Source organism: Lagopus muta, chromosome 7 (genome assembly GCF_023343835.1).
Source record: "Lagopus muta isolate bLagMut1 chromosome 7, bLagMut1 primary, whole genome shotgun sequence".
Classification (NCBI taxonomy): domain Eukaryota; kingdom Metazoa; phylum Chordata; class Aves; order Galliformes; family Phasianidae; genus Lagopus; species Lagopus muta.
The window spans coordinates 28,219,989-28,236,441 of record NC_064439.1 but is presented as its reverse complement, the minus strand read 5'-3'; the positions used below and the strand labels follow the sequence as shown (position 1 = coordinate 28,236,441).

Sequence of the window (16,453 nt, the reverse complement as noted above, 5' to 3'; positions counted from 1 at the left end):
AAAAAACAAAAAACAAAACAACTAAAAAACACCCAACAACCCAACCAAACATTCAATGTTATAAAATCCTGGTATGTGAAAGAGAAAACAAGTTCTTACTATATAAAGAATAATTAGTATTATTCAAAATATTATTAAAGATACTACTGCACCTGTTCCTCTGCCTCTACCCCCTGTCTTCCAAAAAAACAAAAACAAACAAACAAAAAAGCCAAACAAGAAAACAAGAGAGATGGTCAGCAAATCCATCTCTCCCCACATGAGAAACGGTTCAAATCCAAGCAGGAACAGGAAGGAAGAAGCCTCTGCCTTTAGTGCAGGCACCAGGACAGAGCTGGTCCCATCACTGCAGTCACAACTGGTGCAAGGAGCCACCAAACTGACAGCCAAACAGAAAGAAATACTGCAAAGCCCTACGGTGTGTCCCAATGGTCCTGGCCCTGTATCACTGCTAGGCTCTGCCAGTCACTGCTGCACACCCTGCAGGTCTTCAGGTCGCTGGCGTGGACAGTTTGCTCATCCAGAGCTGAGCTTTACCATACAAGAAGCTTCATCCTTTGGATGTGTTCTCTTAAGAAATTTGGTTTTACATAAATCTGTATTTCTGTTTCTCCATCAAGGACTCTCTAACACAAATTTCAACATGGAATCTAGGTGAACTGGGCTGCAGGCCCATTCAAAAGTACGTCCCTTTGCAAGCACTTGCTACCACGTAAAAAGAGAAACTCGCTGGCTAGAAAGATGCCATCAACCACACATTATTACCTAAGCAATGGTCTCCCCTCCTCAAAAGCTTACACAGCAGTTAGCAGTGCTCTAAGAAACACTGTTCCCATTCACCACTCTCTCCTAGTTGCAGTGTCACCAACAAGCCACTTCAGTAGTGCTTCAGATGTGTAGCTTGGCAAACCACTGCTCTCTAGGGTAGCCCTGTGATTTATCAGCAGTCAGAAAACACCAGCATGCACTGGAATGTGCCAAGTCCACAGTCAAGACTGGTTTTGCTTTCCTGCAAGTCATATGAAAAATAGCAACCAAGCCAGTTATACTGAGAGGCTGACATTCATAACCGTGATTTAAAGCTACTGTCTTAACAGAGAGTATTTCAGAACAACCAGCACACTACAGTGCCTTCTGGAAAACACTCCCACACATCTGCAAGGAGAGAAAAAACATCATACTGCAATACCACAGGATCTTCTGAAGTGCTGTCAAATCCTAGTCCCTCTTCACAAGGGAGCTCAGACACCTCTTTCCCCCCACACAGCTGTCTCAGAGGCTGAGAAGAAGTAGGAGGTGTGCTCAGGAAATACACCATAGCCCTGAGCAACAGGCCAGACTTCAGCCATGGACCAACCAGATGTGACACTTACCTGCTGTGACCATTATTTATAGAAGATGGGAGTACAAAATAAACCCAGTGAGAAACACCCGGGAGAGTGTTTTGTCCCCCAATGCCTCAGCCCTTGCCCGTGAGCTTTAGACAGTTCTGAGCAAGTTCTTGCAGCCACTGGACTGGTACCAGCACTGTCTACTTCCTCAGTGAAAAAAATTGCAGCTTTGAGAGCAAAGAACAGAACAAAGGCATTTGACCTCAGCCTAGGAATACTTACTAGAAAAGACAGAAATGCATATGCTAAATTTCTAATGTTAGAGTTCCTCTATAACATTGCTAAGACTAGAAAGATCCATGAAGTCCAAGCACTGACCCTTCATCACCACACAGCTAAGTCACACCCCTCATTACCCCATGCATTACCACACTTTCAAAGAAGAAATTCTTCCCTAATATCAAACCCAAATCTCCCCTTGTGCAACTAAAGGCCATTCCCTTTCATCCCATCATTACTTACACAGGAGAAGAGCCCAACCCCCACCTCACTACAGACTCCTTTCAGGTAGTTGTAGAGAGATGCAAGGTCTCCCTAAACCTCCTCTTTTCCAGACTAAACAATCCTAGCACCCTCAGCACCTCCTCATAAGATCTGTGTTCCAGACCACTCACCAGCATCATTCACCTTCTCTAAACATGCTTCAGGATCTCAGTGTCTTACTTGTAGTGAGGGCCCAAACCTGAATGCAGTACTCAACGTGTAGCCTCACCAGGGCTGAGTACAGGGGGATGGATCACCTCCCTGCTCCTGCTGGCAACACTATTCCTGAGACAAGCCAGGACGCCACTGGCCTTCTCGACCACTTCTGATGTAGAGTATTTTTAAACTGCTTGAAGAGTAGTATACAGCTTAAGGTAGGCTATCAGATTTTAAAACTGTTCATAATTAAAATAATAAAAAATTACGACCTTTAGGACATCCAGGAACAAGAGAGAAAAAGGAAAAAGCAGTTAATGTAGGAGTTGCCACTTGCGGCAGACTAAATGACTAGAGGACAGCGCAACAGAAGAGACTCTTGAACAGTTAATTACTAGGAATGAGAGCTCTGCCTTCTATATTTAGCTTTAAATACACTGTGCTTTAATCTGTTTGAGTGAGGGTCAGGCTTTATAAGGCACTCCCTAAGGCACTGGCCCAGCAAGAGCAAAGGCACAGTCACCAAGAGGCAGCAGGAACATGAGCCTGAGCAAAATGAACCCAGTGATCTCTACAAGCCCAGAACCAATCTCCAGTGCAAATGACACCAGGTGCTGCAAGCAACTTCTGAAGAGCTGCTGCCTCCACAACAGGTGCCTGGAATGATCATTTAAAATTTGAAGTGAATGCAATGAAAAAAAAAGACAAATAACCAGAGATACACTGATAACCAACTCTGAAGTGATGGCTGAAAGCTGTAAGTTCAGCATGGTAGTGTAAAATCTGCACAGAGCATTGCATTTGATAGTACCACATTAAGCATGCCTATCTGATGTCATATAGTTCTCAAGCCTTGCAATCAGAAACTTTGAAATTCTACATATGTTTTACTTTTTGAAAGATACAGGATAGCTCAAAGCAAAGGCAAGTTTTGAAATGTCAGCTAGGTAAGTCAGAATGGTTTCTGAGGCACAGATTCAATAAGGATGGATAAGGGTAGGATGGAAACACTGCCAAAAAGAAAACCTCAAACACTCGTCCTGCTGTCCTGAAGTCAAACATCCTCTATGATTTGTATCAGTTGTTAGCAGGAAATAGAGCAACAGATGTGGAAATGACAGCTCCTTACCCTACTTCTTACAGACTCCACTCTGCTACAGCAGATGGGAGAAGCTCTGCAGAAGCCATTTCACTGTTCATTCTCTTTTGCATCTAGAAAATCTCCAGCAGAAAATTCATGTTCAAACTGCACATCCAGCATCCCAGTGTTTAAGAAGCAGGACACGGATAGCACTGCTATCAGACAGCCTGGTACCAGTCAGAACAGGTCTGAGACTTGCAGCTATGAAAGTCAATCAAAAATTAAAAATGATTTGACTTTAAACAGTTTCTCAAACTGCACTCCCACTTTCCTTGAGAGCCTCCTACAAAACAGATTCATACTTAAGAAACACTCAAGTTGCAAGAGTTGGTGATACAGAAGTTTTAATAACTGAACAACCCTTGCAACAGAATTATGCATGCCACAGGGAAATTCTTATGATGATTGACTCCTCAATTATTTAAAGCCTCAATAGGGCTGATGTTTCTGCCAATCTGTAATACTGAAAACATTTGGTCTTGGAAATACATACCTCAAACTGAATGCATAAATACTGCAAATTTTTATCCAACTAAATCTATTTTTCTAAGCACCATTTCACACCTGAACAAAAATTTCAGAATCACTTGAGATTCTTCAAATGTGAACACATTCATGATGAATTCAAAATCAGTTGCTTCACAGCAGTGAAACTTCCCCAACAGACATCATGCCACACATCAGCAAAAAAAAAAAAAAAAAAACACCACCACATAAAGGTAATATTTTTGTTTTAAAAAAAAAAATTAAGGTCAAGCCTTTCCATACGGGACATTAAGAGGTTTTACTGGGTCTTCTTCATCCAGGAAAGCAATTACGCATTTTCACCTTCTCATCATTAAGTCTTAGGCTTAGATTTTTTTTTTATTTTTTTTTTTTTTCAGCAACAAGACTACAGATACATTAAAAGCCAATTAAATACCTCACTCCAGCAGCAGGGAAGAAGGGCTGACACTCGTGCCCAAACAAGCAGCTCCCTTCACTGCTGGGAAGGCAGCAGGGGTGAGCTGACAGAACCTGAAGGTAGAAAGCCCTTAAATCATCAGCAGTGCAGAGGAACAAAGCATGTAAGGGGACATTAGGACAGAAGGAAACAACGCAGCCTCAAAGTCTTGCCAAATCCTTGTCAGGCTTCCCACTTTCCACTGCGATGCTCAGCCGCTGATGAGATCTATCTGCGAGTGTTTCACAGCAGTTGCAGGTGGCAGAGGAGGGTGGGAGCACATAACACCATCCCCACAACCCACGCGCTCACCTCGCGACCACAGCGCCTTCACTGCTCTAACATGGTTGTCACCCTTGTGAGAAATTCACCTTGGGAGCCCACGTATCCTGGATGTGGTCAGCATGAAGAAGCACTGAGCTTACACCTGAGCCCAAATGGCAGCTTGCCAGGAACACAGCAGCAGCAATACTCTTCTGAAATTCACACTGACACAGTAAGGAAATAAAAGGCTCTGCCTGCTGATTCCAAGGTCCCACGTGCAGAGGATGTGAAAGAAGATGGGCTACAGAAACATCTCCCCAGCCTCTTTTCCCTTGTTAATCACAACTGTGTCTCAGCCCTAAGGGAGGGGCACTTGCTGCCTTTCCACAAGTTCTCTTGATTTGGGCTGACTTGTACTGCTTCATCATCATTTTCCTACTCTTGCCTCCACTCCTACAACATAATTCTCTTTTTCAAAAGGACTAAATACCTGAAGGGCTGTAACTTCAACCGCGAGGTGAAAGAGCCATGCTGGGAGCTGCAGGCTTTATCTTGATACTTTGCCTGCAAAGACCACCACTAAAGTTACAGCATTGAGGAAGCCTTTATCCCAAGGACCTCACTCATTACCAAGAACCAGGAAAGCAGGAGCCAGGCCCCAGCCAGTTCAAAATTCCCCCACAGCTTTACTCCAAGTATGATCTTAATGGCTACAGGCTGGGATTAATAATTAACTTACAGTTGTGTGACTGCTTACCCACCTCCTGTTTCAGTATTTATTTGTAAAACAACACTGTTAATCCACATGTTTATTGCAGGAAAATACATCTTCTGTTACGGATTATTTTTGCTTACGATATTACAGTAGTTGAAGCAACCAGATTCTGACCTTTAATCTCATACTTGGAAGCATGCCATAGTTAACAGCAGATATCATGTTTGGCATTCTTAATATAGTGTTGTAGCAGGTATTCTACAAGAGCAATGAGTGCACTCTGCCTTTCCCAAAAGAGCCTTCCAGAAGCTCTGAAGACTTGCCTTGGTTTTTTCATTTTAAATCACAGGACAGAGTTTTTCCACACCAGAGTAAGCACCCGCTGCCACAAAAGCACTTGTTCCTCCTTTGTTTTCTCTCTTCCATTAGACTTAACAAAGAGCAACTGGAACTTGTTTCATTCTGTAGCAAGTACTCAACTAGTAGAAAACAAGTATCAGAACAGAATGAAATCACATTAAAAAGAAAAAAATAAAGAATTGCACTCATGCAAAAAATAGTCCAGTCAAGAATTCTGTGTGATCTGTGATTAGTTACCCAGCTGACAACTACAGAAGTGCAGGCAAAAAAAATGAGAAGACAAAGCTCACTGGAATTTGCATAAATCACATCACCTAACTGCTAAACTGGGATACACAGAGATATGCTTCTCAGAGAAACCCAAGGAGCCCCACAGCTGCTAATTAACTCACAATCACAGACTGAATTAAATACACAACACAATGCATGTATCCAGTGCATGTATTGCAGGCTTTTATTTGGTCACTAACCAAGAATGTCTAAAGAAGCTGCTCAGTTGAATAAAGAGGGGAAAAAGTAGAAAACTCCCACAGTGAAGCACCCCCAAAGTACTCCACAAAGTCAGAGAATTGCAAATTGAACCACTAAGGAAATGGTTTGTGTCACATCAGCAGCCACCACATGTAATATGCACAAGTCATGGCACAGTCAAAAAGAACAGAAAAAGATTCTTAATCACTGACAGGTAAAAATACAAGTCAAGCAAATGAAATCATACACTTGAGTTGACACACACAAAAAAAGTTATCTTTCAGTAACAAGGTTTCTCTCAGCAGCTAGGAGTCAAATACAGTTCTGAGTAAGGTATTATGGGAGCTTTTGAGTTGAGAGCTCCCTCCCACTGCTGTGCTTGTAACTCAAGCACTCCCAACAGAGATGATGTATTGCTACACATCACTTTGGATCTGAATATCAATTTTAAGGTGATGGTATTCATCCAACTCAAAGCTTGCCAGCAGAAAAATATAGGATAAAAAAAGGATTGGCAGAGATTAGAATCAGGTTAACATAGAAAACGAGCAGAACGTAATACTTCTCCAAAGTTAACCAGTATTTTGTTTGTTTGCTTTAATGCAAGATTCCATTTTCAGTGGACTGAGTAGATGTTAAAACAGGACTGATCAATTGACAGAAGCACTGGCCGTGCTATTTGTCTTGGAGAAATAGAACCATCTCAATAGTCACTGTAATGACTTTGGTGAAGGAAAGATAGCCCAGTTGAAGTTCGGCAAAAACATAGCTACAAAGGCACTGCTGCCTCAAATTAGCTCAATTCTCCAAGCAATGTCTAGTAGAGAAAGCTGTACTGTTGTTCACAATACACTGAGAAACAACCATTCACTGGAGCCACACTATTTCATTCCTTTGCACCAACAGTCTAATTTGCAACAAACCAAAATCTACACGTATACTGCAGAATCACATTGAAAAGTTATCAGAGAAGCTTCATTGCTAGCATGAGGCTCGTCAGACACAAGACAATGTAAGAACAAGTTGGTAATGAACGCAAGTCCAAGAAGAGCAGATTTGTCACATGCAGAGCCAGTCCTCCACTCAAGTCCACCCTGTTTCTCTTTTTTTAGTGCATGGTGGCAGCTGAATTTTTTTATGTCAACCCTACTCATACAGCTCAACAATCACAATGGTCAAATCAGAGACGTGTTGGTTCTCTCTCTCTTGCTGTCTTACAGTTTTGAGCAGCAGTGAGAGCCCAGGAGCCCATCAGCACCTGCAACATACAGCACTGCAGGATTTGAAAACTCCAAAGCTGTTGTCAACACAATAAGGGCTGGAATTAAATACATAAATAAATGCCAAGTGTCAATTCTGCAGAAAGCCATGCCTCCCAGCTGCTAACAGTATAGTATTTCATGGACTAATACAGTAATCGGAGGAAGGATGTATTAATAGTCGGCACCTCTTACAGACTTGCAAGTGGTAAAGGCCTCAGCTTCAGCGACAACTGAAGTTTTAATATATAATTCCCTAATTATTTCTTCAAAGTTTTTAGAAGAAAAGTAGTTCACCAAGTTAACACAAGACTTTGGGTAGCGAATGAGCTTTCAGATACATGAATTCAGGCATTTCTTGCTAAAAAGAGGTGGCACCAAGAGCCAGCAGGAGAAACGCACAACGCTTTGCACCATGTCAGCTATTCCAAACACAGCAACTAATGCTGTTAGCAGCATTCACTTGGACAGCAAATAAGCCTGTAACGAACTTGCATCACTGCATCCCCCAAACCTCCTGCTCCCTGGGGTACTTCCTCCTCCCAGCTGAGTGACCCCATAGCACACAGTTACTGCAGGGATCACTGAACTCCTAAATGGGTGACACAAGCACTAAACATCCAGGCACCTTCCATATGAAAACAGATAACTGGCTTTCAGGCAGATTGATACAATCCTTGCAGTCTTAGCTAAGCTAATTCTATGGCAACATCACCCAGCAACGTGTGCTACAGAGCGCCTACATAACCCCATTACCCTCGGCAGGTCAGAAAAATGACAGAAGAAACTGAAGTAGAGAGGGTCACAGCAGGTGCTATCCTACAAAAGTTGGCAGCCAACTGAGAGCTCTCAATCTTACTTCAGAACATAATTTCTTCTGCTACGTGCAGAAACTCTAAAGCTCTTAAGATGAATTCATGGAAGAGGCCATTCAAGAGATAGGCTATCAAGCACAAGGATGATACAACCCCTACACTGAAATTTGCTGCAAGTGTGACAAATGTTTTAACTGAAAACAAGCAGCACTCCTATCCGTTTATTTCTATACACAATATATATTAAAAACAACAGAAAACAACAGAACAACTCACCCTATCCACCTACCATGGGCCACTTTCAGGGACCAGACTCTGGAACAAAGGCCAACTTGTCTCAGTTTGTAAATCAAGCATTGTCAGGAAAGTTACCGGGATAATCTATCCCACATAGCTTCGTAACATTACTCCAAGAAAGGCTGTCCCTTAAACCCATAAAAGCATAGGGCAAGAGTTAAACCACCACTGCAGAATAATACGCTTGGGAATACTACACGTCAGAAGCACAGTGAGCTAGGTGACAAACCAGTAAGGCCAGAGAGAGAGGAAAACAACAAAAATTACAAGCAAATCATAAAATCATTTGAGTTGGAAGGGTTCTTTAAAAGTGATCTAGTCCAACTCCCCTGCAAAGAACAGGAACACCTACAACTAGATCAGGTTGCTCAGAGCTTGACTGTCTCCAGAGATGGGACATGCACCACCAAGCTGGACAACATGCTCCAGTGCTGAGAACTGACATGAGTTAGCATGTTGTATTACTAATTTTGTAAGAGGACATAAACTTGTTTCTTTTAAGAAGGAACACATTTAAATTGATAGTTCTCATTATGAAAAGACCAGAAGCACACCAATGTTAAATACATACTTGCAGGCAGCTTTACTCTAGTTCCTCTTTCTCCTACTGTTCCATGTGATGTCAGTCTTAGCATTGTGACATCTCAATTTTCAGAATTGATGTCAGCGTCACAAGAATATATAAAGATTAAAGAGCAAAAAACAAACTCACAAAATAAAAATATGCCAAACCAATCTAAAGGAAAACCAAATTCGAGCAACCTCTCAAGCTTTCAAAATAGAGAGAAAGGCAGAGTACACACAGAGATGGATAGGCTTCCTACTCATGCTTCAGAATTTTTTTTTCCTCCCTCCAGAAGGCCTCTGGTATTGGGCATTCAAATGATGAAGATCTACGACAAGAGCCCTTTTTAAAGAAGAAAACAACATAACGAGAAGTCAGAGCAATTCAGTTATGTTTCTACCTTCATTAAAAACACAAATCTACACACCTACACCAACTGCTCACACATCAGAACAGATGGAGGCCTGTCTTGGCACCTCATCTTCTCTCATTTCAAGAGTTCAGATTCTCCTTTCAAATTTTTTTCCCACATTGTATCTGGACATAAATGTCACTATGCATTACAGTGACAACTATGAATGCTATGTGTATTGATAGTTTTGCTCCTCAAAAAGAATCATTCATGAGACATTCCGTAATTACAATCAGGTGATTCAAAGCTGCACGCAGTGTCTTAAAGTTACTTCAGAGTAACTTTAGAATTAAGCACAGTCACAAAGCAGTGGCTGCTGTACATAGTATGAATTGAGAGTTCTGACTGTGGAACAGCTCCCCAAACTGCACCTGAAGCGTTGGAAAGAAATAATCAATTTTGCTCTATCAAATAGAACTCTACAAATCAATCCTACTCCACTCATCCTGGCTTCACACAAATACCACACTGAGCCAGCTAGGGATTTCCACCCATGAACCAGCATGCTGTCAGATATAAAACCCCATTCCACCATATAGACAGAAAATCCCAGCTGAGGACAGGAACAATGACACTGCAGCTGCTCCTGAAGCTGCTTTACGTCCACACACCACAGCTGCCAGCTCTGCTTGGCGCAAAACACAAGGAAATCAATGCCATTACGTGTGAGGACCAGCACCTACTTCACTGTTGATCACCTCACCAGGCAGTCACCAAACCCATACCCACTTTCCTGACTGAGCAGCCAACAGTAAGACCTCAAAAGTAAAAAAATAACAAAGAATGAACATCTAAGTGTGACCTTGCAACTCTTGGCTCTTTTCACTATCAGTAGAAAAAAGTAAACATTTCTAGAAAACAGTTTGTCTAAAATATTTTGCTTGTCAACCTCTGGGTAAGATCTAATGCAGTCCTCCATAAACAGGCTTCAGCTTTTTGAACTGGATCAAAGGGACTGGGCCATAAGTTTCCAGCTTCTTTCATCCACCTCTACAGAAGTTCACATCTGCCCATTTACAGTCCACAAGAAAATCCATAGCTCAGTGACAGGTAAAAGAATCTCAGAGCTGTAGTTTCAGTATACAGTCAAGGTTAACAACAGTGCAGTTGCTAATAGCATACTGTCACTTCTATAGGTAAATCAGTAAACTTCATTGCTTGTATTTCTCAAGTGATTCACAGAATTTCCACTGTGTGCTAAGACGTTTCACAACCACTTCACCACAAACATTCCCAGTGAATGGGCTCAGCGTGAGACCACAAGTACCCACCCACACCCAGCTCACTTTCCTGCCACCAACAGCTAGCACAAGAGTTACTCATTTCTAACCCCTGCATCACAATCACAGGAACAGGTTTAATAACTTTCTGAATGAGCAAAAACCACGCTAGCTAGCACTGCTTCCTCCAGCAGCAGCGTGCATCCGGTCTGCAGTTGTTTGACCTGTATCAGTGTCAGTTCAGCACAATGGTACTTGACACTATTAATAGGGAAATCTATTTTATTGTTTGGAGCATCATCCTTCATGCAGTAGAAAGACCAACATCGGCAACCTACTTCTGCAGGTGGCATAATGAATATTCCACTGGGTGTATATCTGTAGGCATATACATGAAAATGAATCATAGGATGGCCTGGGTTGAAAAGGACCACAGTGACCATCTAGTTTCAATGCCCCACTATGTGCAGTGTCACCAACCACCAGACCAGGCTGCCCAGAGCCACATCCAGCCTTGAGTGCCTCCAGGGATGGAGCATCCACAATCTCCTTGGGCAACCTGTTCCAGTGTATCACCATCCTCCATGTGAAAAAATTCCTCCTAATATCTAACCTAAACCTCCCCTGTCTCAATTAAAAACCATTCCCCCTTGTCCTATCAGTATCCACCCTCATAAACAGCCATCCGCCCTCCTGTTTACCTGATCCCTTCAAGTACTGGAAGGCCACAATGAGGTCTCCCCAGAGCCTTCTCTTCTCCAAGCTAAACAATCCCAGTTCCCTCAACCTTTCTTCATAGGAGAGGTGCTCCAGCCCTCTGAAACGCATGTGGAAGTGAATGTGAATAAAAGTTACACTAGATTTGTACAGCTGATTTCCTACAGGAATGCATGACGCTTAGAATTTAGAAGGCTTCTTAATGAGATAGCTAAAGGATTTCTTGCCTTGAATTGAAAAAAGATGATGAAAGGCTTGGCTTGTTTCTCTGAGGACTTCATAAAGACAGACCAATTAACCCAGGGCTCCTCAACATGGATTTCAGACATCTAGAAAAGTTTCTATGAATTACATTAACTTTCAATGAAAAACAAGCACACACCACATTTCAGTGCTACACCTCATGACCTAATGAAAGAAACAGAAGCTGCTCCAAAACAAACCAAACAGTTAAAAGCCACCGCATCAATTACACTACGATGGAGAGGAAAAAAGACAAAGGAGACTTTTCTAATTTTAAAAAGTGATCTGCTGCTACAATCCCCAAAGTGTAGACTTGTTCAGTCATGGAGACAGTCTCCTCATGCCACAACACCACCTTTGTACCCCTGACAAATACCAGATCAGAATGCAAACCTACTTTGATCAAAGAACTTGTCAGCAGCTGTTTAACACAAAACAGGGAAATGGGGAAAGGAGCAGCACCCAGGAGGTAGAGGTAACCCATGGAAGGCATTAAACTCCCAAGCTGATCTTCTGACCAAACTAATTTTATCTGTGTTGGCTAACACAGAAAAGGCTGCAGACCGAGCAGTATCTCGTAATCTCCACTTCTTTTCTAAAGGGCTCTTCTCAACCATTTAAAACAACAAATATATTTTGTTTATCTAACTTTAAAGGCAAACAAGTGAGTAGCCCTCTGCCTACCACTGCTCAATAACATGCTGCTAAGATTTCACATCCTATGCATTATCAGAAGAATAACTTCAGTGGACCATTTCTAGAGAAGCAGAGGACTTTATTCATAGAAAGAAAAGCTAAAAGGAAGGGACCATTTAAGCCTGCAAATTACAAACTGTTGAGGTGCTTAAACCTCTTTTTCTGCATGAAAACATACCCTCAAAAAGAACAAAATCCACCAAAGCACACGAAACAGTGGTTATTACAAGGAACTGCAACCCCAAAGCTGTATTTAATTGTTTCATCTGGAGTAGCTGAAGGAGTTGCAGAAGGGTGTAGCTCACTGTGATTTGAGACATCAGAGGTTTCCTGCTTCTTCCCCCAACTGACCTTTCTGTTCCAGACTGCACTGAGCATTTTTCCTTGCACGTCCTGTCTGTCCTCAATTCTAATGCTCACCAGAGATAATCCATCCTTCTTACAGCTGGCTGAAAGCAATAATCTTGTCTGCTACTATGAGTCTGCAATAACTGCAAACAATGTCAGTTGCAGACATTTTGTACAGCAATTAGGAGTAACTCAACACAGAGCAAACGCTTCTACAAGACTCCAAAACACGCCTACATATGAAATAATCAATTTAAAATACTGAGTAGAACAACCTCAATGCAAACACTGCTCCTAAACCACATTTCTAATTTAAAAGCTCTAAGAAGCATAGAAACAAACAGCTGTTACAGAGTCACTGTTATGGTAGGAATTACTACTAAGAAGTTTCTTGGAAATGTTTTCCTGCTTTCCAGGAATTTGAAAAACAAAACATTACTTAAAAAAAAAATAAAAAAATGATATAATGTATTTTATACAGAGGAAGCTTTTTGGTTATGTTCAAACATTCTTGGTGATAAAGGCATTCCTAGAGACTGAGTGGGAGTAAGACAACAGGAACAAAGCTGCTACCTACCATATACACCAGCCCTTACCAACATTCCAGCTTCCATGCCTGCTCATGCCCCACTCACCTCCCAACTGCTTCCCTCAGCCTAGGAGGTGCACCAGGGATTCCCCTGCCTTATCCACCCCATGGCAAAACTGTGACCAGATAGATTCTTCTGCTACCTACAAACAGGACTGCCCCATTTTTGCAGCATGCAGCCACACTTCACAGACCGTCAGAGCTGTTACACCAGTCAATGTTAATACTTCTTGTCAATTAATACTTCTTCCTCGAAATCTGAGTATTTCACTCTGCTCTCAGCTTTATGGCATACAGGAGACTTCACATACATTACGCTGCTTTAAGTACAAGCACCACACCACTGCACTTATTCTCTGGTCACTTGACTCTTGCTTTACTTTAGACTAGCTTTGACCTCTGCAGCCTTCTACAAGATCTATGCTTTGATTTAAGCATGGCACAGTGAGGCCAAAAGGTTTTTCAGGCACCACGCTCCACACACTGCTTTCTATAGGGAAAAGCAATAGACTGTCCCATTTGTCAGTTTTCTTTTGACATACCAGCATTACCACTGAGTGAACCTTGAGTATTTTAGTCACCCTTGAAGAGATAATTGCTATTTTAAATTAACAAGAGCATACTGTAACAGCTGAGTGGAGAACTCCTATTTAATCACAACAGATCAAGTGGAAAAAGAAATGATATCAGTAATCAAATCCAATCTTTAATAGGTAACCAGGGCAGTTCACAGATGAAATTCACTATAGATGACATAATCAGAATGGAATTTTTTTACCTCCAGGGTTGGGCAGTGAGACAAACATAACAGCAGCTTATTACCAGATGCACAACACAAACCTAAGAATTCTTAAATCTGAAAGGGAAGAATAAAGTAACACTGGCTGTAAGCGCAGCCACAACAGAGCAATAGCAAATCCTAGGCTGCAACAAGTGAGGTTATACTCAGTACAGCAGCCATAGACATAGAAACAAGGGAAAGAATCTGCTTACCCTTAGAAAGCCTCAGGTACACAACAATCACCAGGGAGATACCCCTGCCTCCACTGCCAGCCCTTACGTCAGGTTGGGGAAGGGGTGGATCCCGACTCCACCCCTGCTGATTACTCAGAAGCAATATTGCATGCACCTGAGCTGCCCTGGGTTGCCCCCCCCTTTCACATGAGGTGCTCAATCAGTGGTTCAAGCTGTGACTTAACAATTCCACTACAAATGAGAACAGAAAAACTGAGAAATGAAAGTCTCTCTCAAAATAATCAGAACTTAATAGCACATGCCTCTTCAATACATAATTTTGCTCATCTATCCTAAACAGTCACCTCAGGCCTGCAAGGTACAGCCCTCTAGAGATGACTAATATGTAAGCAGAGTTTAAATAATCTTCACCATTCTTCATCACATAAAAGGTGACTGAGAGAAAATAACTTGGAGTCTTTACTCTGCGTCTGGGTGCACACAGAGGTTCCAAGGACTTTGTTCTTCACTGTTCTTCTACACAGAAATGTATTTCAGTTTTACATAATCATACTTTAAATCTCTAGAATTCTGAATTTATTTTAGCAGCACCAATGTGAAAAGGCATCACAGATCTATTCCTACAGAAGCTGTGGTATCCCATAATTGCTTCACAAGGCATCAGGTGTACAGCTTAAGTGGGAAAGAACTTAGTTTTACAAAAGATGCTTTGCTGTCTGTCTGATATATATAACACTCGTATGTAATTCAGAGCTTTTCAGCATATCGTTCGTTACATGTGGAATAAAATCAAAGACTCTACCTACCTGGGGATAAAATATATATACGTATATATGAAACAAATTACTTAAAGGCTGACTTTCTCTTAAAAACAACAACAACAACAACAACAACAACAAAAACAAAAAACCCAAAAACCTACAAAAACCAACCTTGTAAGTTGGATAATAAAAATTAAAAAGTGATATACACAGTTTGCTCAGATGATATATCAGGTCCACCCAGAGGAAACAACTGAGTCAATCCAAAGTAGAGAAATTAGTTTGGTATAATGCCAAACAATTGTTGATTGTCCATTATATAATTGTAGATTATATAAATGCAATAGGAGGTACACATAACTAAAAGCAATTTTGATTATTTTTTTATAAGAATCTTTTATCCAGGCAGTAAGTGTGTATTTATCCATGACACACACACTGCTCTCATCATCACCTCACTTGTGCATCTCAAAATCCTTTCTATGTACACTCCCTACCCAGGGGAAGACTACATGGGCTGACCTTGCACGATTTGCAATTACAGATACACCTAGAAATAAAAGCATATATTAAAAAAAAAAAAAAAAAAAAAAAAAAAAAAAAAAGCATTTCATGGCCAACACAAGCACACTTGTGAGAAGTTTTTCCAAAAGAAACCTCTACAAAGATGGTAGCTATGCTACCTGTATTATGGGAGCAAAAATACCAGAGCTGGCTCTGCTCGGCCATATCAGGTCTAAGGGCAAACCATCACCAGACTCTCCAAGTCACACTAATGTACCCTGTCAAAAGGGATTATACCAGCACATGAACCTTCAAGTCTCAACCTGATACTTTTGCATTGCTCTGTCCAGAGCTGGAAAATACATCCAATAGTTCAGATCAGAAAGCCTGTTAGCACATTTTGGTTTCCTTCTGTCCCGCATGCTTGAGAATACTTCCCAACAGTTGGTGTTCAAGCCAGGATTAAGCAAGTGCCAGTCTCACCTTGCCATGTTTTGGATACAGCTAGATTTAAGTGCTGGGATTTGCTTCTGAGTTTCTAAGTGTACAGAAGGTCTAACTTTGTGCAAGGTGCCACAGGGAATTGGTAGCAGGCAGACATCTCTGTCCATGTCTCTGGGTACACCCCAGCTATAGGAATGCACTGCCCTTCAAAGATCTAGCTATTCTGTTTGAGTATATATCATGCATTCCAGCCCATAGCAGCTTTCAGTCAAATACCTTAGAGGTATTTTCGTAATCTACCTTTGGTACAAAATAAGTCTTAGCAGCATTGACAGATCAAAGCAGATTCAGCAGTTGTCATGAGATACAAATACAGAAGAAACCTAAATTAAAAGCATTTACAATCAAACAAAATATTTAAGGAAATTGAAGTTAAACAGTGCCAATCAAGTAGGAAAAAAAAAAAAGTAACATATCCAAAGTTAGAAAGGAAAAAACAGAGGATATTTCTAGCAAAAACAAAACAAAACAAAGCCTTGAACCTGCATCAGCTTGGAATGATCTAAATGAATAATCCTGTTAGATACTGTTCTCTTTGGCAGGATATCATTATCAGGATTGGAGTCAGTAGGTCCAGAACTCAGCAGAGATTCATCTCACAGGATGAGCCCTACTTTAAGGAGA

At 41.4% G+C, this 16,453-nt stretch overlaps 1 protein-coding gene across 2 annotated transcripts in view; it reads right to left on the bottom strand.

Annotated features, from left to right (window-relative positions):
• The window catches only part of BZW2 (basic leucine zipper and W2 domains 2), a 51,861-nt gene that overhangs the window by 31,892 nt on the left and 3,516 nt on the right, over positions 1-16,453 (bottom strand). Inside the window, exon 1 of one of the 2 annotated variants that reach the window (XM_048951693.1) lies at positions 14,079-14,162. The exons of the other annotated variant lie outside the window; for it this stretch is intronic. The gene's annotated coding sequence lies outside the window, so the exon portion shown is untranslated. Of the gene's footprint in view, positions 1-14,078; positions 14,163-16,453 lie in introns of those variants that run through there. 2 annotated transcript variants of the gene reach the window in all.